General features: G+C 43.9%; 1 long non-coding RNA gene across 1 annotated transcript; it reads left to right on the top strand.

Annotated features, from left to right (window-relative positions):
• The first annotated feature begins 855 nt into the window (after positions 1-855).
• On the top strand, positions 856-2120 carry LOC141094370 (uncharacterized). The gene is made up of 3 exons (XR_012233040.1): positions 856-1002; positions 1098-1308; positions 1503-2120. It is a non-coding gene; the product is annotated as an uncharacterized lncRNA (long non-coding RNA).
• The last annotated feature ends 8700 nt before the right edge of the window (positions 2121-10820 follow it).

The following is a 10820-nucleotide window of genomic DNA, read 5'->3' as shown; positions in this document are numbered from 1 at the left end:
ATCCGGTTTTCGCCGGATCCGGCAATGTGTCGCGATCCGGCGTCTGGAAAAAACGGTGACTGTAACGTTTTTTGTCTCCGTCGAAAAAGCCGGACACGCCGGATCCGGCGCGTCCGGCTTTTTCACACAACGAAAGCCTATGAGCGCCGCAATGCGCCAGATCCGGCTAAAGCCGGATCCGTCGGCCGGATCCGGTTTTTTGGTCTGAGCATGCTCAGTAGCTCTGCCCACAAGACATATATAAAAGCAAGACAGTGGGACCCACAGCCACACCCAACATGCCACCCAAGACAGCAACCAGGCGCAGGAGAAGGCAGGAGACCACTGCAGCACCATCCACACCACCACCACCCCAAATGGAGCAGCAAATAGAACATGCTGAGGAGGGGAGGCCAGCAGCAGATGAGAGACGGTAATTATCAAATCCCCCATTCCTCCAAACTAGGGCTATTGAATATCAAGATATTCATTGGCCCTTTGTTTCTCTTTATTCAACAGCCGCCCAAGAGATGCAGCAGCAGCAGCAGAAATGGCATCACTGGCAGCAGCTGGAACACCACCCACAGCCATGGAGACTGGCCAGCAAGAGGACAGCACATCTTCTGGGAGCCCTCCCTCGCATCGTCAGCGTTTGACGGTAAGTTTTTATTTCCAAAATCCATCTTCTCTGTAATATATGTCTATTCATTGCCTTTTATTTCAAAACAGGAATCACAAGATGAAGAGGAGCTCCCAGAAGAAGAAGGAAGGGGTGGACAGACACTTGGAGTGGGCTCACAATTCGTAAGTTTTTTGCATCAAACGCAGAAACACAACATCACACTACACACAACACATAGAAAACAATGTTCTGCAGACCACACACAGCAAACAAATGCCTACATCCAAAGACATAACTTTTTTTGTTTTCTTCTCTAGTCTTCCCAATCTGGTGCTTGGCCAAGAGGTCCTCGCAGTGCCTCCCAGGGTCGTCGGCGACAGCAACGCGGCGGTCACCAGCGTGTAAGTATAAATATTTTTGCTTTGTTTTTTTGCACTTTTTATTTCATTTCTTTTGTGGAGGCTAATTATGTTATTTTTGTCTTTTTCTTTAACAGCCTTCACAGCGTGCTCCCGACTCTGACGGTGAGGATGGAGGGATTGATGTGGACCGCCTCATCGATCTCGTCAGAGAAAGGGAGCCGCTCTGGAATATGGCTGACCGCCGCCACGCTGACCTGATTGTTACCCAACGACTCTGGGAGGAAATCTGTTCTCTCCTTGTGGGCCGCTGGGAGGACCTCGAAGCTCGGGCCCAGATTAAAGAGCGTAAGTATATACAGTACCGGTTGCTTGATGTAAACCAGTGTTTCCCGAACTCCAGTCCTCGTGGTCCCCACGGATCATGTGTTCAGGATTTCTATTTACTATAGAAATCATGAAAACATGACCCCTGGGGACCATGAGGACTGGAGTTTGGGAAACACTGATGTTGTATACTAACCACTCCTTTCTTGTTTCAGGGAACAGAATTGTGAATCGGTGGCGGTCTGTGAGGGATCGTTTCAAGAAGGAGTTCAATAAAGAGATGCGGGCCCCGAGTGGATCTGGAGGACGCAGGAGCAAGTACAAGTACGCAGAAGCCCTGTCGTTCCTCCGGGAAACAATGGTCACCAGAAGGTAAATATTACACACCACATGTGAAAAAAAATGTTAGATGTAACTTTTTTTTTTCAGCCAGGGCCATACCATGTCAGTATTTTAATTGTTTTTTTTTCTCTTTATTCCACAGCACGGTGAGCAGCACTCGGGAGCCGGCACGATTGGACCCTTCTGAGGCGATCCCTGAGGAGACCGGCACCGAGGGACACTTCGACCGCCCCGGTACATCTGCACCTTCCCAGCCTTCCCACACATTCGACCCATCTGTCCCATCCACCAGCACAGGAGCATCGTGGCCGCCTACATTACATGAAGCTGCTGGTGAGGAGATCGCTTTCCCTTTACCCCACCCTTCTGCCCCTGCCACCTCTAGTACACCTGCGGGTACTGGGCGGCAGCGGCAGAGGGGTCAGGAAAAGACTTATGCGCCAGAGTTCTTGCATCTGAATGCATCTTTCCAGAACTGTCTAAAAGTCTTGTCAGAGCAAATATCCGCAGGCTATCAGCAGATCAACTCCAGCATTCTGGAGGTGAAGACACTTCTGCAAACCATGCATTCAGAAGCAAGATCTTCGCCAAACCACACCTTTTTCAGGTCTGTTGTGGAGCGCATGGAAACGCTCTCTCCTGCCCAGCAGATGCATGTAATGCATTCATGCCACGCTGCTCTCCAGCAAGTTACCTCCCAACCTCCTCCTCCTCCCACCACAGTAGTTCCTCCACCTGCACCCCCTCCAGCCACTTTCCATCCTCCCCCTCCTATTACATCTACACCCCCTCCAGCCACTTTCCATCCTCCCCCTCCTATTACATACCATCCACCTCCAGCCACTTTCCATCCTCCCCCTCCTATTACATACCATCCACCTCCCCAGCACCATCCACCTCCCCAGCACCATCCACCTCCCCAGCACCATCCACCTCCCCAGCACCATCCACCTCCCCAGCACCAGCAACCTCCCCAGCACCAGCAACCTCCCCAGCACCAGCAACCTCCACAGTACCTGCAAACTCCCCAGTACCAGCAACCTCCCCAGTACCAGACATCTCCCCACTTCCAGCAACCTGCCCCGTACCAGACATCTCCCCACTTCCAGTAACCTGCCCCGTACCAGACATCTCCCCACTTCCAGCAACCTGCCCCGTACCAAACTCCTTCCCCATACAACTTGCCATCAACATCATCTGCTCCTACAGTCCCTGCCCAACCCTCCACTCCACCACCCACCACCTCTTCTGCTTCCCACATGTCCACCCATTCTGTAGTTTTTTCCACACCTTCACCTCTAACTGTTCCTTCCCCACCACGATCCCAGTCCTCTCTCCACACTCCCAGTGTCAAAGTGTCCCGCAGCCCCTACAGCAGTATTTCCACCACACACTACACAGAATTATAATGTGTGTATTTAAATAAAAATGACCAGTTTTATGGTTTCAGTTTTATAGTTTCAAAGTTTTATTAAACAAGTTTATTAAAATTTTAAAAAAGTTTACTAAAAAAACCATTTTTCAATAAAAGTTAAATTATTTTACACTGGTTGTCTGTCATTTCTTTCTGCGGCGAAAAAGGTTAAATACAGGGTATTTAAAAGGTGAAATGGTATTCAAAACTAGGTATATAACTGTGGGTAAATTTTAGCTTTTTGCCACAGTTGTGTTCCTGGTTGTGTTTGAAGCAAAGTATTTCACCTAAAAAGTTGTGTTTATTGTTGGTGATTTCCTAACAATGTACACAACTTTTGTTAAAAGGTGAAATACTTTGCATAAAACACAACCAGGTACACACCTGTGGCCTAAAGCTAAAAATAGAGACCATGACAAGATAGCCAACTTTGGTTGGCAAAGGTATATACTGTTGGTCCAGAAGGTACACAAGTTTGGTTAGGGCACAAATCTTTCACACTCTGTCATCCTGCCAGTGTACTCTGCCTTGAGGTGACATAAAGTATAGTGCAAAATTGTCCCTCATTACTGAAACCGTCACAGAACTTCTAGTGGTAATGTCATGGTAATCTTGCAAGGTGGTTTCTTCAGAGGTGTCCTCAATGGAAATGGGTTCCTTGCAGATAACAAAATTGTGGAGTACCACGCACGCTTTGATCACCTCGTCCACAGTTTCTGTCTTGAGGTTGATCGCAGTCAATAGGACCCGCCATTTGGCTGTCAGAATACCAAAGGTACATTCAACCATTCTTCTTGCTCTTGTGAGGCGGTAATTAAAAATGCGTTTTGGTCTTGTCAATCCTCTGCTAGAGTACGGTTTCAAAAGGTGTTCTGACAGCTGGAAGGCTTCATCCCCTACACAGACAAATGGCATAGGTGGACCAGATGTTTGCGGCAGCGGTCTAGGTGGTGGGAACTGGAAGGTGTTTCCATACAGTTTAGGCCCCATGGCAGACAGTTTGAAAACTTGAGAGTCATTGGAGCGGCCATAGGCCCCAATATCAACCGCAATAAATTTGTATTCCGCGTCAGCGATGGCCATGAGGACAATTGAAAAATATTTCTTGTAATTGAAATATTCCGATCCCGATCCAGCTGGCTTTACAATGCGGATATGTTTCCCGTCCACAGCGCCCAAGCAGTTTGGAAACTGACATATCTGTTGAAACTTGTCAGCAATTTCAATCCACCTCTCTGTTGTGGGCTCTGGTAAAAACTCTTCAGCTAAGGAGTCCCACAGTGCACGGCATGTGTACTTCACAATTCCAGATATGGTGGAAATCCCGAGTCTGTACTGGAAATGCAGTGACGAAAGGGATTCTCCAGTTGCAAGAAATCTGTGGGGAATTAAAAAACAATAAATTAGTTTTAAATCACAGCATTACATACCAAAACTGACCTATAACACTTGGAGATACAAATTACCACCAACAAGATTGCAGTGAAAGTGTGCTCTGATGCGATCATATCCAATAAATGTGGCTTACCTTAAAGTCACCATCAGACGCTCTGCGGGTGAAACAGAGAAGCGGCAATAGGTGTCCGCTTTTCTTATGAGGTGTGCAATGCGCTCCACCAAGTAATCAAAATTCTCCATTTTCATCCTAACATATCCAAAAAATTTATCCGGGTTTCGTCGAAGGTCCATGCAGAGTGTAGAATAGACCCCACGCGTCATTCTCTTGGCTGTGATGGGGTGGATCCACAAACGTTGTCTACGATGCCTGATGCGCTGCTGTCTCGCTCTCTCCTTCTCCAGAACAATCACCCTCAAACGATTCGCCTCCGCTGTAAAATCCGCCAAATTCTTCAAAATATTTCCAATCACAACATCCATCTTCGCCAGTAACTTGCTCTTCTCTCCAACCTGCACTTTCTCCTCTACAACCTGTCAAAGAAGGGCTGTAGGAACACGCTATATATAGTTTTCCAGTAGCCAATCCCGTTCGGAAGGCCACAAGGGTCAATTTTAAAAACCGGATCCGGCGTAATCCGTCGAAAAAACGGATAGAAAAACGGATGAACCGGATGAGACGGATCCGGTTTTGTCTGTCCAGAAAAAGACGGATCCGGCAGAAAACCGGATCCGTCACATCCGGTTTTCAGAAACATTTGCCGGATCCGGCGTTCCGGCACGACGCTGGATCGCGCCTGACGCCGAAAACCTGATGTGTGAAAGTAGCCTTAGGCATCTTAGTCAATAAGAAGCTAAATTGGAGTAACCAGTGTCAGGCAGCTGCCACCAAAGCGAATAGGGTCATGGGATGCATTAGAAGAGGTCTGGGGACACGAGATGAAAACATAATTCTCCCTCTGTAGAAATCAATTATCAGACCACACTTGGAGTATTGTGTGCAATTTTGGACGTCGGTGCTCAGGAAAGATATTACTGAACTTGAAAGGGTTCAAAGGCGGCCTACTAAAATGATAAATGGAGTTGGTTCACTACAATACCCAGAAAGGTTATCAAAATTAGGTCTATTTACTCTAGAAAAGAGAAGACTTAGGGGAGACTTAATATATATGTACAAGTATATCAGAGGGCAATACAGAGATCTCTCCAATGAACTGTTTGTACCAAGGACTGTGACAAGAACAAGGGGGCATTCTCTTCGTTTGGAGGAAAGACAATTTCTGCACCAGCATAGAAGAGGGTTCTTCACGGTAAGAGCAGTGAGGCTCTGGAATTCTCTTCCTGAGGAAGTGGTGATGGCCAACTCACTGAATGAATGTAAGAAAGGAATGGATGCTTTTCTTGTGAGTAACAGTATAGAAGGTTACAAATAACAGAATTTTATTGGTAGATGGTTGACCCAGCTTAGGGGAAGGAAATTTTTTCCCTATAGAGAAAATTGGCTTCTACTCTGTGGGTTTTTTGCCTTCCCCAGGATCAACAATGTAGAACAGCTGCACTAAAATAGGCTGAACTAGATGGACATAAGGTCTTCCTTCAGTCTTCAAAACTATGCTACTATATCTATTTATAGATAGATCTATCTATAGATAGATCGATAGATATATAGATAGATAGATCGATAGATAATATCTATCTCTCTATCTGTGTGTGTAATGGAGTGTGGGTTGGACAAATGTAAAAAAAGAGGAGGTTGGGCAGAATTGACATCACAAATCTTTTTTTTGTTAAATACCATACCTTTATTTAGCTTACAAAAACGCAGACAATCTGCATGAAAAAAATGCATCAAAAATGAATTTATAGTTACTGGCTATTTGGCCAGACGTAGAGTTGGGTTTACTTAACCATCTGAACAGAGATGGTCTCCATTCGTGTTCAGAGAGACGTGCTATAACTTTCGTTATATAACTTTTACCTTGCGAGTATTGGAAGGGAGGGAATATGGCTTTGTGATATTTACATTCCAGCACCTCCATTGAGTACATTGGCCGCTCCGCCATATGGACTAAATATTTAATAGAGTGCCTTAGTAGAAGACAGGGTGAGAGTGTCCATCCTGAAAGTGGGGGTTACCAATTAGTGGGAGGAGGAGAGACACCTGAGGAGAGAGCCGGGACTGTCGATGTAACTTTTGCCATGCCCTCCATGTAGACATTAACAGTGGGTTGGCTCTTACCTCAACCGGCAGTTCAGTATGAGGGAGATGTAAGAGGACAGGGAGCGCCAGCTCCGGGGCAAGACAGCACTCCAAATTATGTTGGGTATAATAATACGGCCTTCCCTCCAGCCAATCCACCACCACCCGGAACAAGGATGCTAGGTTATACTGCCTAATATCGGGAAATATTATCCCTCCATTCCCCGTCAGCTTCTGGAGTAGTTTACAAGCTATGCGAGGTTTTTTACCCTCCCAAATAAACGAGCGATATAGATAATTATTGATCGGCTTCTCCTCTTTAGGAGCTAAATAAATTGGGAGAGTATGGAAGAGGTAGAGGAGACGTGGAAACTCCGCCACTTTAAGTTGGCTCTGCCCAGGTATGACAAGCTAAAATCTTTCCATTTGGCTAAAGTAGATTCTAAGTCTTTGAGGAATAATTTAATATTGCGACTAAACTGAAAGTGGCCGCGCTTAAAACGCTGTGTAATAAATGAATCCAAAACAAACTAAAAATGACAGTCAAACTTTAAAAGACAAACATTACTCACTATTGCGAAGACTGATTGTGGCTGATCATATCACTCTTAAAATCACGATTATTAAAAAGAAGAGTCTCTGAACTGAAGCAAAAAGGGAGCGTCCTCCCGTTTAACAAAAAGAACCAGCTCCCCGCAAGAGAGCGCGTCCCCCTGGGCGGCGGACAGCCACGGCCGATGGCGCCGCCGAACAGTAGCGTGGTGAGCAAGGGGCGTGACTGGCGGGGGGCGTGAATTGTGGGTGGTGACGTCACCGTGCAAGGACCAATCCTGACGCGTTTCGGGGGAGCCGTCCCCCTTCCTCAAAGGTATGGATCTTGCACTGCCACCCACACTCTATATACCCCTGCCTCCACAAGAAAATGACGCACACTTAACCCATTATGTAGCGCAACACCTTCAGACTAAATATTACTGAAAAAACAATAAAAAACTAAACTTTATTCAAACAAGAAATTAACAAATAAAACAATTAAAACCAAATATAGATTACTTAAAATCAATTATAATACAAATAACACAGACTCCACACCCCCCGAAAATATTTCAGTTGGTAGTTATAGTTCCAGCAATAAATAGTAAATAAATAAATAATATCCAGAGGGGCAGTCCTTCTTAACTGCAGAGAAGCCAAAAAAGATCTTTTTGTTATTATTATAGGGAAAAGAATCCTACATACAAAAAGAGAAAAAAAGGAGATAATATATATGGATCACAAAGCATAAAGTTCGATTTCATGATTAAGCCCATTTGGCACCAAACTATCCAATGTAAAAATCCACCTGGATTCAACCCTCGACATACTCTTAATATAGTCACCACCCCTCGGATTTTTTTGAACCTTTTGAATGCCAAAAAAGGTGGACCCCATACTTGTCTTGCCATGTTTCTCCACGAAGTGGCGAGACAGTGGATGTCCTAAAAATCCCTTAGAGATATTGTTCAAATGTTCTTTTATTCTCTCTTTAAGTTTTCTTTTCCTACGACCAACATAAAACTTATTACAGGGACATTTTACTAAATAAATAACCCCCGTAGAGTGGCATGTTAAATTGTCCTTAATATGGAACATCTCAGTTTTTTCCATATTCCAAAAAGTAGTCTGCGTGATTCTCTTATTTCTCACCCTTTCTCTACGAATTGAGCTTGTAAAAAACTGGCTTCAATATCAAAATCACTATCTTTAGTACAATTGCGTCTGATGCGCATAAATTGGCTCTTTGGAATATTTGAAAGCCACAAAGGGAGATGACAACTATTCATGTGAATATAACTATTACAGTCCACATCCTTATGATAACATTTGGTATAAATGGAGTTATTTTCCACAAAAATATTAAGATCCAAAAAATTGATGTTAGTGGGACTAATACTGGAGGTAAATTCTAAACCAAACGAATTGTCATTAATCTCTTTCAAAAAGGAATCTAAACTGATCTGGGACCCCTGCCAAATAAAGAGCACATCATCAATAAAACGCCGCCAATATAATAATCCCTCTCTCAAATGGCCATTATGAAAAATATTGGACTCCTCCCACCTTCCAACAAATAAATTTGCATAACTTGGGGCAAATTTTGTTCGTAGAGAAAGGGTATGATGTATCCATTGTAGATCAAGCAAGACTTGTAGCAAAATCGGCTTCTAGGAGTAGGCTGATTAATGGAGAGAAACAGGCCTTGGGTATTCCGGATATCAAACAAGAGATTGGCAAATTACCCTTTATCACTCAATTTCACAATAATCCCAGAGTTTTTACCAAGATCATTCAGAAATATTGGCCTATTCTAAAGAAAGATAAATTGGTGGGTGAATTTTTGCCTGAGAAACCCAGGTTTGTTTACAGAAGGGCTCAAAATATTGGCAATTTGCTAGCACCCACCCAGAAGAAGGGTTTAATAAAAGGTAGTAATATATCAAATGGGAAATACTCCAACACTACTGGGGGCTTTACCCCGTGTGGTAATTGTTCATGTTGTGTGCAGGTGAGAAATAAGAGAATCACGCAGACTACTTTTTGGAATATGGAAAAAACTGAGATGTTCCATATTAAGGACAATTTAACATGCCACTCTATGGGGGTTATTTATTTAGTAAAATGTCCCTGTAATAAGTTTTATGTTGGTCGTACGAAAAGAAAACTTAAAGAGAGAATAAAAGAACATTTGAACAATATCTCTAAGGGATTTTTAGGACATCCACTGGCTCGCCACTTCGTGGAGAAACATGGCAAGACAAGTATGGGGTCCACCTTTTTTGGCATTCAAAAGGTTCAAAAAAATCCGAGGGGTGGTGACTATATTAAAAGTATGTCGAGGGTTGAATCCAGGTGGATTTTTACATTGGATAGTTTGGTGCCAAATGGGCTTAATCATGAAATCGAACTTTATGCTTTGTGATCCATATATATTATCTCCTTTTTTTCTCTTTTTGTATGTAGGATTCTTTTCCCTATAATAATAACAAAAAGATCTTTTTTGGCTTCTCTGCAGTTAAGAAGGACTGCCCCTCTGGATATTATTTATTTATTTACTATTTATTGCTGGAACTATAACTACCAACTGAAATATTTTCGGGGGGTGTGGAGTCTGTGTTATTTGTATTATAATTGATTTTAAGTAATCTATATTTGGTTTTAATTGTTTTATTTGTTAATTTCTTGTTTGAATAAAGTTTAGTTTTTTATTGTTTTTTCAGTAATATTTAGTCTGAAGGTGTTGCGCTACATAATGGGTTAAGTGTGTGTCATTTTCTTGTGGAGGCAGGGGTATATAGAGTGTGGGTGGCAGTGCAAGATCCATACCTTTGAGGAAGGGGGACGGCTCCCCCGAAACGCGTCAGGATTGGTCCTTGCACGGTGACGTCACCACCCACAATTCACGCCCCCCGCCAGTCACGCCCCTTGCTCACCACGCTACTGTTCGGCGGCGCCATCGGCCGTGGCTGTCTGCCGCCCAGGGGGACGCGCTCTCTTGCGGGGAGCTGGTTCTTTTTGTTAAACGGGAGGACGCTCCCTTTTTGCTTCAGTTCAGAGACTCTTCTTTTTAATAATCGTGATTTTAAGAGTGATATGATCAGCCACAATCAGTCTTCGCAATAGTGAGTAATGTTTGTCTTTTAAAGTTTGACTGTCATTTTTAGTTTGTTTTGGATTCATTTATTACACAGCGTTTTAAGCGCGGCCACTTTCAGTTTAGTCGCAGTTGTTTTTTTCAGTGGCAGATAGCACACTTAATCTGCCAGGTGTGCCAGCAGCTTATGCATTGACTGTGTATTTGCAGCGCCGGTGTGTATTTGTCTTTTTTGCAATAATTTAATATTGGTTTTGTATAATTTGGCTGGGTGTTTTGTTACCAGCACTCCCAAGTATTTCAATGAGCCATTAGTAAATTGACACGGGAACCCTGATGCCCATAAAGGTTTGAAGGAGCCACGTAACCTCATCACCTCCGTCTTATCCCTGTTGATATCGTATCCCAAGAAGCCTCCCACATCCCCCAACTCCTGTATAAGAGGGTGTAAGACCGTTTTAGGGAATATCATCTGCAAACGCCGTGACCCTCAGCTCTCTAGAACCTGCCATAAGCCCCCCAAAAATAGGGGTCTGCAAGAGATGACGCAG

This window comes from Dendrobates tinctorius, unplaced genomic scaffold (assembly GCF_039654945.1).
Source record: "Dendrobates tinctorius isolate UK_male_01 unplaced genomic scaffold, ASM3965494v1 ptg000063l, whole genome shotgun sequence".
NCBI lineage: Eukaryota > Metazoa > Chordata > Amphibia > Anura > Dendrobatidae > Dendrobates > Dendrobates tinctorius.
The sequence above is the reverse complement of the archived record's forward strand: the minus strand, read 5'-3'. Positions and strand labels throughout refer to the sequence as shown.